The 10,022-nt window shown below is 39.2% G+C and overlaps 1 pseudogene; it reads left to right on the top strand.

The window, feature by feature from the left end:
- The first annotated feature begins 4,581 nt into the window (after positions 1-4,581).
- LOC115943676 (U6 spliceosomal RNA) lies at positions 4,582-4,675 on the top strand (annotated as a pseudogene).
- The last annotated feature ends 5,347 nt before the right edge of the window (positions 4,676-10,022 follow it).

Here is a 10,022-nt window from a genome sequence, read left to right as displayed (position 1 = left end):
GTAAGGATGGAGGCTGGGCTGGAGTGGAGAAAGAGGGGGGATGGGATATTTCTGTATGAACCAGATAAAAGGCTGCTTTGTTTTGTTTTGTTTGAAGGCCTATGGCAGCTTTTGGGGACCTTATGCTATCAGTAACTTCTCATATGTGCTAAAGCCAGTGTCCTTTCTGGATATCACTTCCTTTTCTATGTATCTTTGTATCTTTAGCCAGCAATACCTACACAACCAGGTTAAGGTCTCCTGGTTTCCTATGAAAACTCCAATACTAGAGAGGAGGGGGGTGGGGGGATGGGTTAGCCTGGTGATGGGTATTAAGGAGAGCACGTTCTGCATGGAGCACTGGGTGTTACACGCAAACAATGAATCATGGAACACTACATCAAAAACTAATGATGTAATGTATGGTGATTAACGTAACATAATAAAAACAAGATCTGTTATCATGGCCACCATGAGGCTAAAGTATAAAGTGGACCAAGTGGAATTCACAGTTCATTCCTATTTTGTTGGAGCCTTCTTTCTGATAAGACTTTCCCCTCACCTCCTTCAAGGAGCCCAATTACAGCTGTCCTCCCCTGACCTACCTCACCCTTCAATCATCCTCTTCTTGTCCTCATCTAAGTATATAATTTCTGTGGCCCATGCCCACAGTACCTTGTTAGGTTTTTTTAATCTTACCTGGTAAATTAAGTAAGCTGCTATTAACTGATAAGGGTCTTTGGATAACATTTGCCTTTTGGTAGAAATTTTATTTACATGGGCCAAGAGACCCTGTGCTAAGACCAGTAGGACAAGAGCATCCTTTGTTTCTCTTCCAATCATCAGTTTAGCTACTTTGACTATGAGGAGCTCTGGCCTTCTACCTAAAGTCCTGAGATTTTGTAAGGCCCCCCAAACCAGAGCCTTCCTTAAAAAACAAAGTGGAATAAACATAGCATATCCTTCAAAATAATGGTTGTCCAGGATTATACAAACCTAGTATTAGGCTTAATAGAAAGTAAATAGTAAATCTAAATAAAATTACCCTGTAGGGGATCTAGCTTTGTAAAAAATGTGAACTCTCCTTGACCTCTTCATATTCCTCATGTTCCATTTGAATTTTTTATGGATTCTGCTTTTGAAGACTGAGTATATTTGTTATAGATACACATGTTCTCTGGAAAGCTTGACTTGAAAGAAACTCCATGCAAAGAGCTTTGTTTCTGGTGGGATGCATGATCCAATAATTTGCAAAATGCTGTAGACACTATCTAATTTTTTTAATATATATATTTAGATATAATTTACTTACTAGAGAGAGAGAGCGAGCGAGAGCTTGCGAGAGCACAGGGAAGGGCAGAAGGGAAGGGAGAGGGCGAGGGAAAGGGACAAGTGGATTCTGCACTGAGCGCAGAGCCCAATGGAGGGATTGATCCCAGGACCCTGAGATCATGATCTGAGTGGAAACCAAGAGCTGGACACTCAACTGACTGAGCCACCCAGGAGCCCCAACACTATCTAAAATTTGAGGATTTGCAATGTACATTAGTGTAGTAAAGGCTCTGAGAAGTCCTGTAGTGAAAAAGCCTATTTGAATTTGTTTAACTCAACATTTCCTAAAGGCATATTCTTTTGTGCACAACATTCTGGGGGACTAGTTTTCCAGTTAACACAATTGTGGAGGATGGGGCAGGGCATGATGCTGTGGACATCTACTTGTACTCTAGTTATTTTAGTAGAAGCAAAGGGAGAAAATGTTATGTTGTAAGATGATGTAAGCAGCACCAGTAAACACACCCATTTGTTTTCAACTCATTTATTCATTAAGAATTTACTAAATACCATATAAACAATACCGAACCAGGAGTTGGGGATTTTCCCTAAAAACAATCAAACAAGCAAACAAAACGAAAACAAAAAGCAACAAAAAAACCCTAATCCATGTTGGGAGACCTTTAGAAAATAAAAATATTCTAGATTGCACTTCTGTGACTGAATCCATGATCAGTGGTGAGAAGCTGTCTTCCAGTGGTTGAGTCTCAACTTCTTAGAGTTTGCAGGGAGTACTGGCTGCTGATAACTACTGCCTCATCTAAGCCACATTTTATGCAGACATCCAGACTCAGTAAAGAACATCTAAACAAAAAAACATCCCTTCAGCGACCTTTCATTCTGTTAAAGTTTTGAGTTGGGAGTGATATTTCCTTTCTCTAATATTGGGAAGAGAGCATAGGACTTGGATTCAGAGGACTTCAGTTTGAATCCTGCCTCTATCTTTCATAGCCCTGTGATTGGCTACATCCCTAATATTGCCAAGGTAGAGACACTGAGGATCCAGTTATTAATATTTTCCTGGACTGAATCTAGGAGAATCCTAAAGGGATCTAATGAAAATAGTTCTGTCCTTCATAAAATGTGAAAGTCTGTACAGATGTTAGGTATTGTTTCTATTATTCTTTTATTATTCTTGATCTAATCAAAATAATCATTTTACAAGGCGTTGTCTTAAATACATTCCATTTATTTTCTCCCTTAATCTTTACAACAACTCTTAAGTGTTAGATACTATAATTGTTCCATTTTACAAATGAGAAAAACTGAGGGTCCCAGAATTTAAATAATGGGTTTAAGTAAAACATGTACAAATTTTCAGTGTGTTGATCTGTGCCATGTTCGGCAACTTTGGAATTTTTTTATTCAACTAATAATCACCTACTATCGTCTGTGTATGGTTTCAAGTTCTATATGTACAGTAGTCAACAAAATGGACTAAATTTCTGTACTTGTGGAATTCAAATCCTAGTGAAGAAGGAGACAATAAACATAATATTTATACAGAATGTTAGAAAGTGATGAGTGCTGTGGAGGAAAAACAGAATAGGAAAAGGCGTAAGTGAGAGTGTGGGGAAAGGAGATGAAATAACTTTAAATAGGTAGGACAGAGTTTCCTATCAAGATGGTGGCTGTTGAGCAAAGATTTGAAGGAGTTGAGGGAATGAGTCATGTGGATATCAAAGAGAAGAATGTTCTGGTTAGAGGGGACAGATAGTGCAAAGGTCCTGAGGTGTGACTATGTTGGACATGTTTGAGGAACAGTGTTTCCAGTAGAACTGGGGTAAAGTGAGCAAGGGGGAGGGTAAGAAGTTGATCACAGAGGTCAGATCCCATAGGACTTGTAGACCACTGCCAGGGCTCTGGCTTGCACTCTTCATAGAATGGGAGATAGGGAAGAATTTGGAGCAGAGGAGGGACATGATCTGATGTATATTTAGAAAGGATTTCTTTGGCCATTTTGTTGAGAATATACTGTGGGAATTAAAGGTGGAAGCAGGGAAATAAAAAACTGCTCATTCCAGGTATAGAATGAAGTGAATTAGAACATGCTTCCAAATCTCATTTGGTGTACATTAAACTCAGTTAGTTCATTTTCCATATAGCAAAATGAGTAAGCTAGGGAGGCCTGTTTGAACACCTATTTATCTTGGCCAAATACTTTCTTCTAGCATCTCGAAGTCATTTATTTGGCCATGTTGGTGCTATGACCAAAATGAGTTTTTCTATAATAGTGACATAAATCCTTGACTTCCAATAGAAGATTGGATTAAATAGGATTTTTTTGGGGGGGTGGTAGTGGGTGGATGGTATATTCCAACTACTTCTTATCAAGACCAGTGTAATTTTCAGTATAGACTAGGTAGTGGTTTGAAACATCATCTACCCAGATTCCATCTGATGGTAGAGTATAGGATTAATAGTGGATTATCATTAGAAGCCCATATCCTACCATGCAGAATTAGGATCAGAACCATGATCTTTTAAAAACAAATCATGGAATACTGACACAGCGGGAATTTGAATTCATTTTGAGTAACCATTGATATTATCCCATCCCTAGCCTTCAGATCCATACAACAGAGCCTAGATGGGGAATTTGATGCTGTTATTCTTATGGAATTGATAGAACTGGAAATCACATAAACTGTAGTAAGCTCATTTATTGATATTTGAATAACTTTATGGACCATGCTTGGGTTAATGATAGGGTAGAAATGCCGTTAAAGCAGAACACTATTAGTTAATCCACTGGTGACGTGCATTAGTGATACTTGAAAATTGTACAGTGGTGAGGACTTTTGTAGTTTTAGCTCATCCCCCTATTAAGATTTGTAGGTGTTTTTTACATGAACTTAATTTTCTCCCTTCACCCTCAGCAGATGACTCAGATCCCTTTAACCTACTAGAAGACATGCTCGAGAAGGCTTTCTGTTAATGGAACATGACTGCTGTGTTTTCTCTCAAAATGCAGCACAGTAGCTTTAGAATTACAGGTCTACTATGTGACCAAGAAGCATCCTCAGTTGACATACAGATTGCACAGTTTATTGGAAATGTGAAGCATACTTCCTTTATTTACTCTGGGGTTCATGATAGGGAGTAGAAGTACAGCAAAGAGAGGAAACTGTTCAAGAAAGTATTGGATTAATCTGAGGCCCTTCCCCTTCGTATCTGATTTATCTTTTGCCGAGAATTGATCAGTGCCTTCATGGAAGATATGCTCAGGAGATGGCAATCAGTTACCTGTTAGAAATATCCTTGGTGCTCACCTTGTTGGCACGTATCCTAAAAAATTGGAATGGTACAGAGGAGATTAGCATGGCCCCTGTGAAAACAAATTTATGAAGCATTCCAAATTTTTAAGCTAAACTTATGGTGTAAAAGTTACATATAGCAAATCATTAAGTTGTACACCTTAAAATACAAGGTTACGTGTCAATTATATCTCAATAAAACTGGAAAAAAGAGAAATATTTGTGTTTGGAGGCTGGAGGGAGGGCCAAAGGATCAGATAAGGCGGTCCCATCTTTTGAGACTGTGGTCAGGAATTTAGCAAGAAACTGAACATGCAAAATGCTGTATTAAGCACATGTGTTGGTACCTGAAATCCAGCATCCTTTTAAAACAAAGTGGTTAAGAGGGTATAAATGTTAGTATTCCATTGCCATCCCTGCCACCACAAATCTACAGCCTACTATTTTCCTACCATACGTTTCCTAATGATGCTTCTGTTGATAGAAAGCCCCAGTCATTTTTTATTAATGGATGCTGTGACTTCTTCCCACTCTCTTTCCATTGGCACAGCATTTACTGATTAAGGATGCTGGGTGAGTCAGAATATTCCTTGCATAATGATTGGTTACTTGGAATGGGTACCAGCTCTTCCTTTGTGATAAAGAACAGTGTATATAAATAAGGGTAAGAGATTTTCTTGATGTTCAAGGTCTTTGGTCTCAGAGTTACAGACTATAAATTTCCTGGGCCACATTCTAGATGCAGAACTTCCACTGAAGTCAACAGAAGTTTAAAAAAAATTAATGGCAGGAAAATGCACTATTATTATTTATTATTATTTCCTTTTGACTGCTCTGAAGATAATTTGGTGCATAAAGTGTTGAAGAAGTTTTGGGTTTTTCCAGTGACTCATTTTCATGCAAATGTTTATCACATTTCTGGGTATTGTTTTCCTCTATCATATATATTTCCATCTTCCATGGGTAAATCAACATCTTCATCCATATTGCACATTCAGCGGCTGTAAATTCAGCCTGTATTCTCATTAAATGTTACGAATATGTGATTTTCATTTATGATTTTAGTGGGTGTTTCTGAAATTTCTACAGCAGCATCTGGCCAGGAAATAGTGTCTGTGAATCAGAATTACTACACCTAGTTTTATTTTTCTTCTGTATACTCATTTCTCTAATCCTTTCCTAGCCAATGGAAGACAATGTGAATTCTTTTCTATCCTAATTCTCAGAGATCCCCCTCCCCCCCCCCCCCCAACTCATGTATAGACCTTAGGTTTGATTTTGCTGTTCCTGTTATGCATGTTTCAGGGAACAATGGAAGCAAATCCTGAGTCCCGCCCCTTCCTCCCTTCCAGCACTCACATCTCTAAGCCACCACTGTGGTTTAATCAGACCGGTGCAAGCACCTCGTAAGAGGTTTTTCACTATGTTCAGCTTCAGTCCCCTCTAATCTCTTGATGCCGCTGTTAGAATGATCTTTTAAAGATGCAGAGATGATTCTGCATCTCCCTGCTTAAAACCCTTCTTATTGTCCTCAGGATAAAGACCAAATTCTTAGACCTGGCTCATGGAGCTCTTCCTACTCTGATCCCAACTTGCCCCTGAGGACCATTGTTCCACTCTCTGTCTCCCTCTATCCTCCAACCACAGGCCCAGCTTTCAGACCCCCACATCATCATGTTTTTCACCTCCGGGCCTTTGTACGTGCTCTTTCCTCTGCTTGGCTCACTGTTCCACTTCAACTGCTTCCGAATATATCCTGCTCATCCTTCAGCTTAAACTCTTCTCTTCTGAGTGGCCCCTTTTGCTGGCACCCATGAGTTCTGCATTTCCACAGGATCCTGCCCTTGACCTTTCAAAATAGCCATCACTCCTGGGAGACTTTTTAGTGCCTAACTTCCCCATTAGATAGCTCTCTTCGTGAGTCCAGTGACCCAATCTGTGTTGTGATTGCTTTGTCCCCAGCACTTTGCACATAAAAGGTATTTGGGCACCTAATGGGTATGTAATGAATGTTTGCTGACTTCGCTTTAGTACTCTTCTACTAGAGACAGTGGGATGTTCTTTTTTTGAAATTACACAGATACTCATTGTTTTTTATCCTCCTTCTCTGGACCAGCTTCCTGATGCTCGTTTTCACTCTAAGAGCCCAGTTTGCTTTGGAGTGATTGAAACATCCATGGGTGAGGAGGAGACCACTAGCCTGAGAGGAGAGGCTTGAGTTTGAATTCACCTAACGTTAATTGGGCTTTAAACTCTGGGCAAATTGTTGAATCTCTGTGGTTATTATGAGAGGAACAAACTGGATACTGAGAAGCCATTTCGTGTACTTTAGTGGAGATATAGTCCATTGTGCTGGGGTACAGAAGATAACATGATTAAAAGGTGAACAAATGGAAATTCAGCATATCTTACTACAGTGAATGCTAAATTTTGACCTAGAGAGGGCTGAGGACAGGCTGTCTGTTTCTTCTATCATGTGCCCTCTTTCCCATTGCTCTGTGATTCACACAAACCTGGGCCATTATGACTCAGCGAGCTGATGGTGGACATACATGAAACATGCTCCCACATGGATTAGTGACAAGCCAGGGTAGTATATGGGCATGTGGTAGAGGTTGTGGGGGTAGGGTGGGGTGGTGGGGTGGTTGTTATTGTCTACCATATAATCATAGTATCTTTCCTTATATAATAGTCACATTGCTGAAGAGTGTTTAATGCATAATTAGACTGATCAGGGTTTAAATTCTAGCTCCATCACCTTATTTTGTGTGTGTGTGTGTGTGTGTGTGTGTGTGAGAGAGAGAGATGAATCAATCCAATTTGATTTCTATGTGTCTCTTTCCTCCTCCCACATTTATGACAGTAAAGTTTCCTCCTCCCACATTTATGACAGTAACTCTGTCATAGAGTTGTTTAAGGATTTTAAAAGATAATATATATGAGTTATTTGTGTCCATTTAGCATGCTTCTCTCTTGTGATAATACCATTCTCCTCTAGAGGAACTATTCCTCTCTACTTAGTTCATGACCGTGATATAAGGGCTGCCAATCAAGTAGTGACTGGTTGCTCTACGGAGGCCCACTTCCAGTATCCCCAAAGCAAGGGATCTGTAGATAAACTGAGCCTGAGCAATCCAAATATAGTCCTAGATCTTTGAAACTGAGGCTCAAGTGAGACTTTCTAGTGGTGGAGTGAGAAAATGCAGACTCAGAAGCTGCTGGCAGCTGGAGTGCGAGCTTCTCAGAGCTGATTGACAGAAGACCCAGATGGATGGAGGTGAGGTAACAGAGAGGAAAGATCCTGGTACCGTCACATCTTTCATTTTAGTCTTTCCCAGTTACACTTTTCCTTTTCCTTGTCATCAGTCAATAAATTCACCTTTTTGTGTAAGCTGGCTCAAATTGCATGCCTGTAATTTACATATCAAAGAGTCAGGACTAATCGAGTAGCATACTGTAGCTCCTGAGGGGACCCAGTTCTCTTCTTCACACAAATATGGTCTTATTTTTTTGTTTCCTCTTAGGATAAGCCCAGGTATTATGGGTTGAAAAAATCAAGAATTTCTATATTCTGAATTCCAAGTCTTTAATATATTAGTGCTCTCTCCTTTTGATTTCCCTCACAGATTTAACTACTAATCTAAATATTTTTTTATACTTTGGGTACTTTGAAAATATAACAGATGTGGATATTTAAATATGTTAATGTATACTACTGCAGAGTATAAAATTGGTATAATATTTCTAGGTGGTGCTTTTGTAATAAGTATCCAAAAGTTTGTTTATACTTTTTTACTCATGAATTCCATTTTTGGTACTCCATCCTGTTGAAATAAGCCTGGATGTGAACAATGCTATATGTACAAATTTATTTATTGTAGCTTAATTTGTAAGGATGAAAATAAAACAACAAAATGTTAGGGGTTATTTAAATTCCATGCAGCCTTTTAAATAATTTTTATGATATTTGATGACATGAGAAAACTCTGATATATTTTTCAGAAAAAATAGAGGCCGTAAAATAGTATATACAATATAATTCTGATTTGCAGTACACACACACACACACACACACCTGAGTGTGTGTGTGTTCAGAGCTATATAGCAAAAATACCAACAATGGTTCTTCCCTAGGCAATTGCATTACTTAGTGTATGGAAGACATTGTGATTGATTCCCCAGCATCCATCCCATTATCCCCTCCCTACCTCTACACCATGTGCAGCAGCCATGCAGTTTGGTGAGGTTGACCTTCACCTTGAGTTCTGTGGGTGGTCAGTCATTGTGTGAGATCAGTCAGCATGAACCCATCCCTCTAGTGATGGTTATTAGGTTAGGTGTGGACACATAATCCAGGCATGAGCCATTTAGTGAAAAGCATTATCTTGGCATTAATGTCTGGTTCAGAGATAGATAATTTCATTGGATCTAATCAGAATTGAAAGACTTTTAGTTGGGTAGGAGATATAGCCAGTCTCTCTCCCTGACATGGATAAGGACACCTGGAATTCCAGGTGATACTGGAAGAGATTTTGTGGTCTTAGGGGGAAGCTGGCCTTGAGTGACATGACACAGAGAGGACAGATTAGAGGTGTCATGAGACCTTTTATGTGGCGGCATTGTCACATCTCTGAATCATAACATTAAAGTCTGCCCTGATTTTAGAATGAGCTAACATATTACCCAATTAATTAGGCTAGGTGGCATTGAGGTTTTCATTACATGAAAATAAACAGACCAAACTTAAACTAAGTGGTTTTCATTTATTTTTTTCTTTTCCATTATTTGTAAAGATTTTTTGCATTGAACACGTTTTACTTTTATAATTAAAAAGATTATTTATTATAAAAATTGCTATTAGCCAAAAACTGGCAAAGACCCATTAAATCAGCGTGTGTTCTCTCCTTTCTCACTCTCCCCTTTCTTCTGAACCTCTTTCAGTTCTCTTCCCCAAATTCCCACAAGAGCCAGAGAAGCCAAAAAAATGTCAAAATTTTGTCACTCCATTAATTAGGAGACTTGAATTGGGTGAGGCACAACCTACATTCTGTGAAATTGATTGGCAAGTGACTGGCAGAGCTACCTTCTTGCTAATGGGGCAATGGCAGAGATGAGATGATCACCACTGTTTATCAGCATGTGGCTCATTCTCCATCTATGGAAACCTGGGAGGATTCACAGAGACACTGGTTATCATATGCTGACCAAAGAAGCTCCAAAGCCAGGCTCTAGAAGTCCCTTGCCAAATTTGGCAGTGTGGTCAAAGGACAAAACCCCCTGAGCAATGTGGATTGCAAAAGCAAAAGTAAATTTAGCCTAGACATATATTCACATCTAATGAGTTACAGTCAAATCAAATTGGTTACAATTTATAAGGCATGATGCATTGGAGAGGGGGTGCTTTTTGAGGGAAGTGAGCCTGTAGCAAGTGGTGAGCATGGAGAGAAGTAGCTC

The sequence above is a fragment of the Leptonychotes weddellii genome, chromosome 4 (genome assembly GCF_054177405.1).
Source record: "Leptonychotes weddellii isolate Sample4059 chromosome 4, ASM5417740v2, whole genome shotgun sequence".
Taxonomy (NCBI): domain Eukaryota; kingdom Metazoa; phylum Chordata; class Mammalia; order Carnivora; family Phocidae; genus Leptonychotes; species Leptonychotes weddellii.
This window is presented reverse-complemented; position numbering and strand designations above follow the sequence as displayed.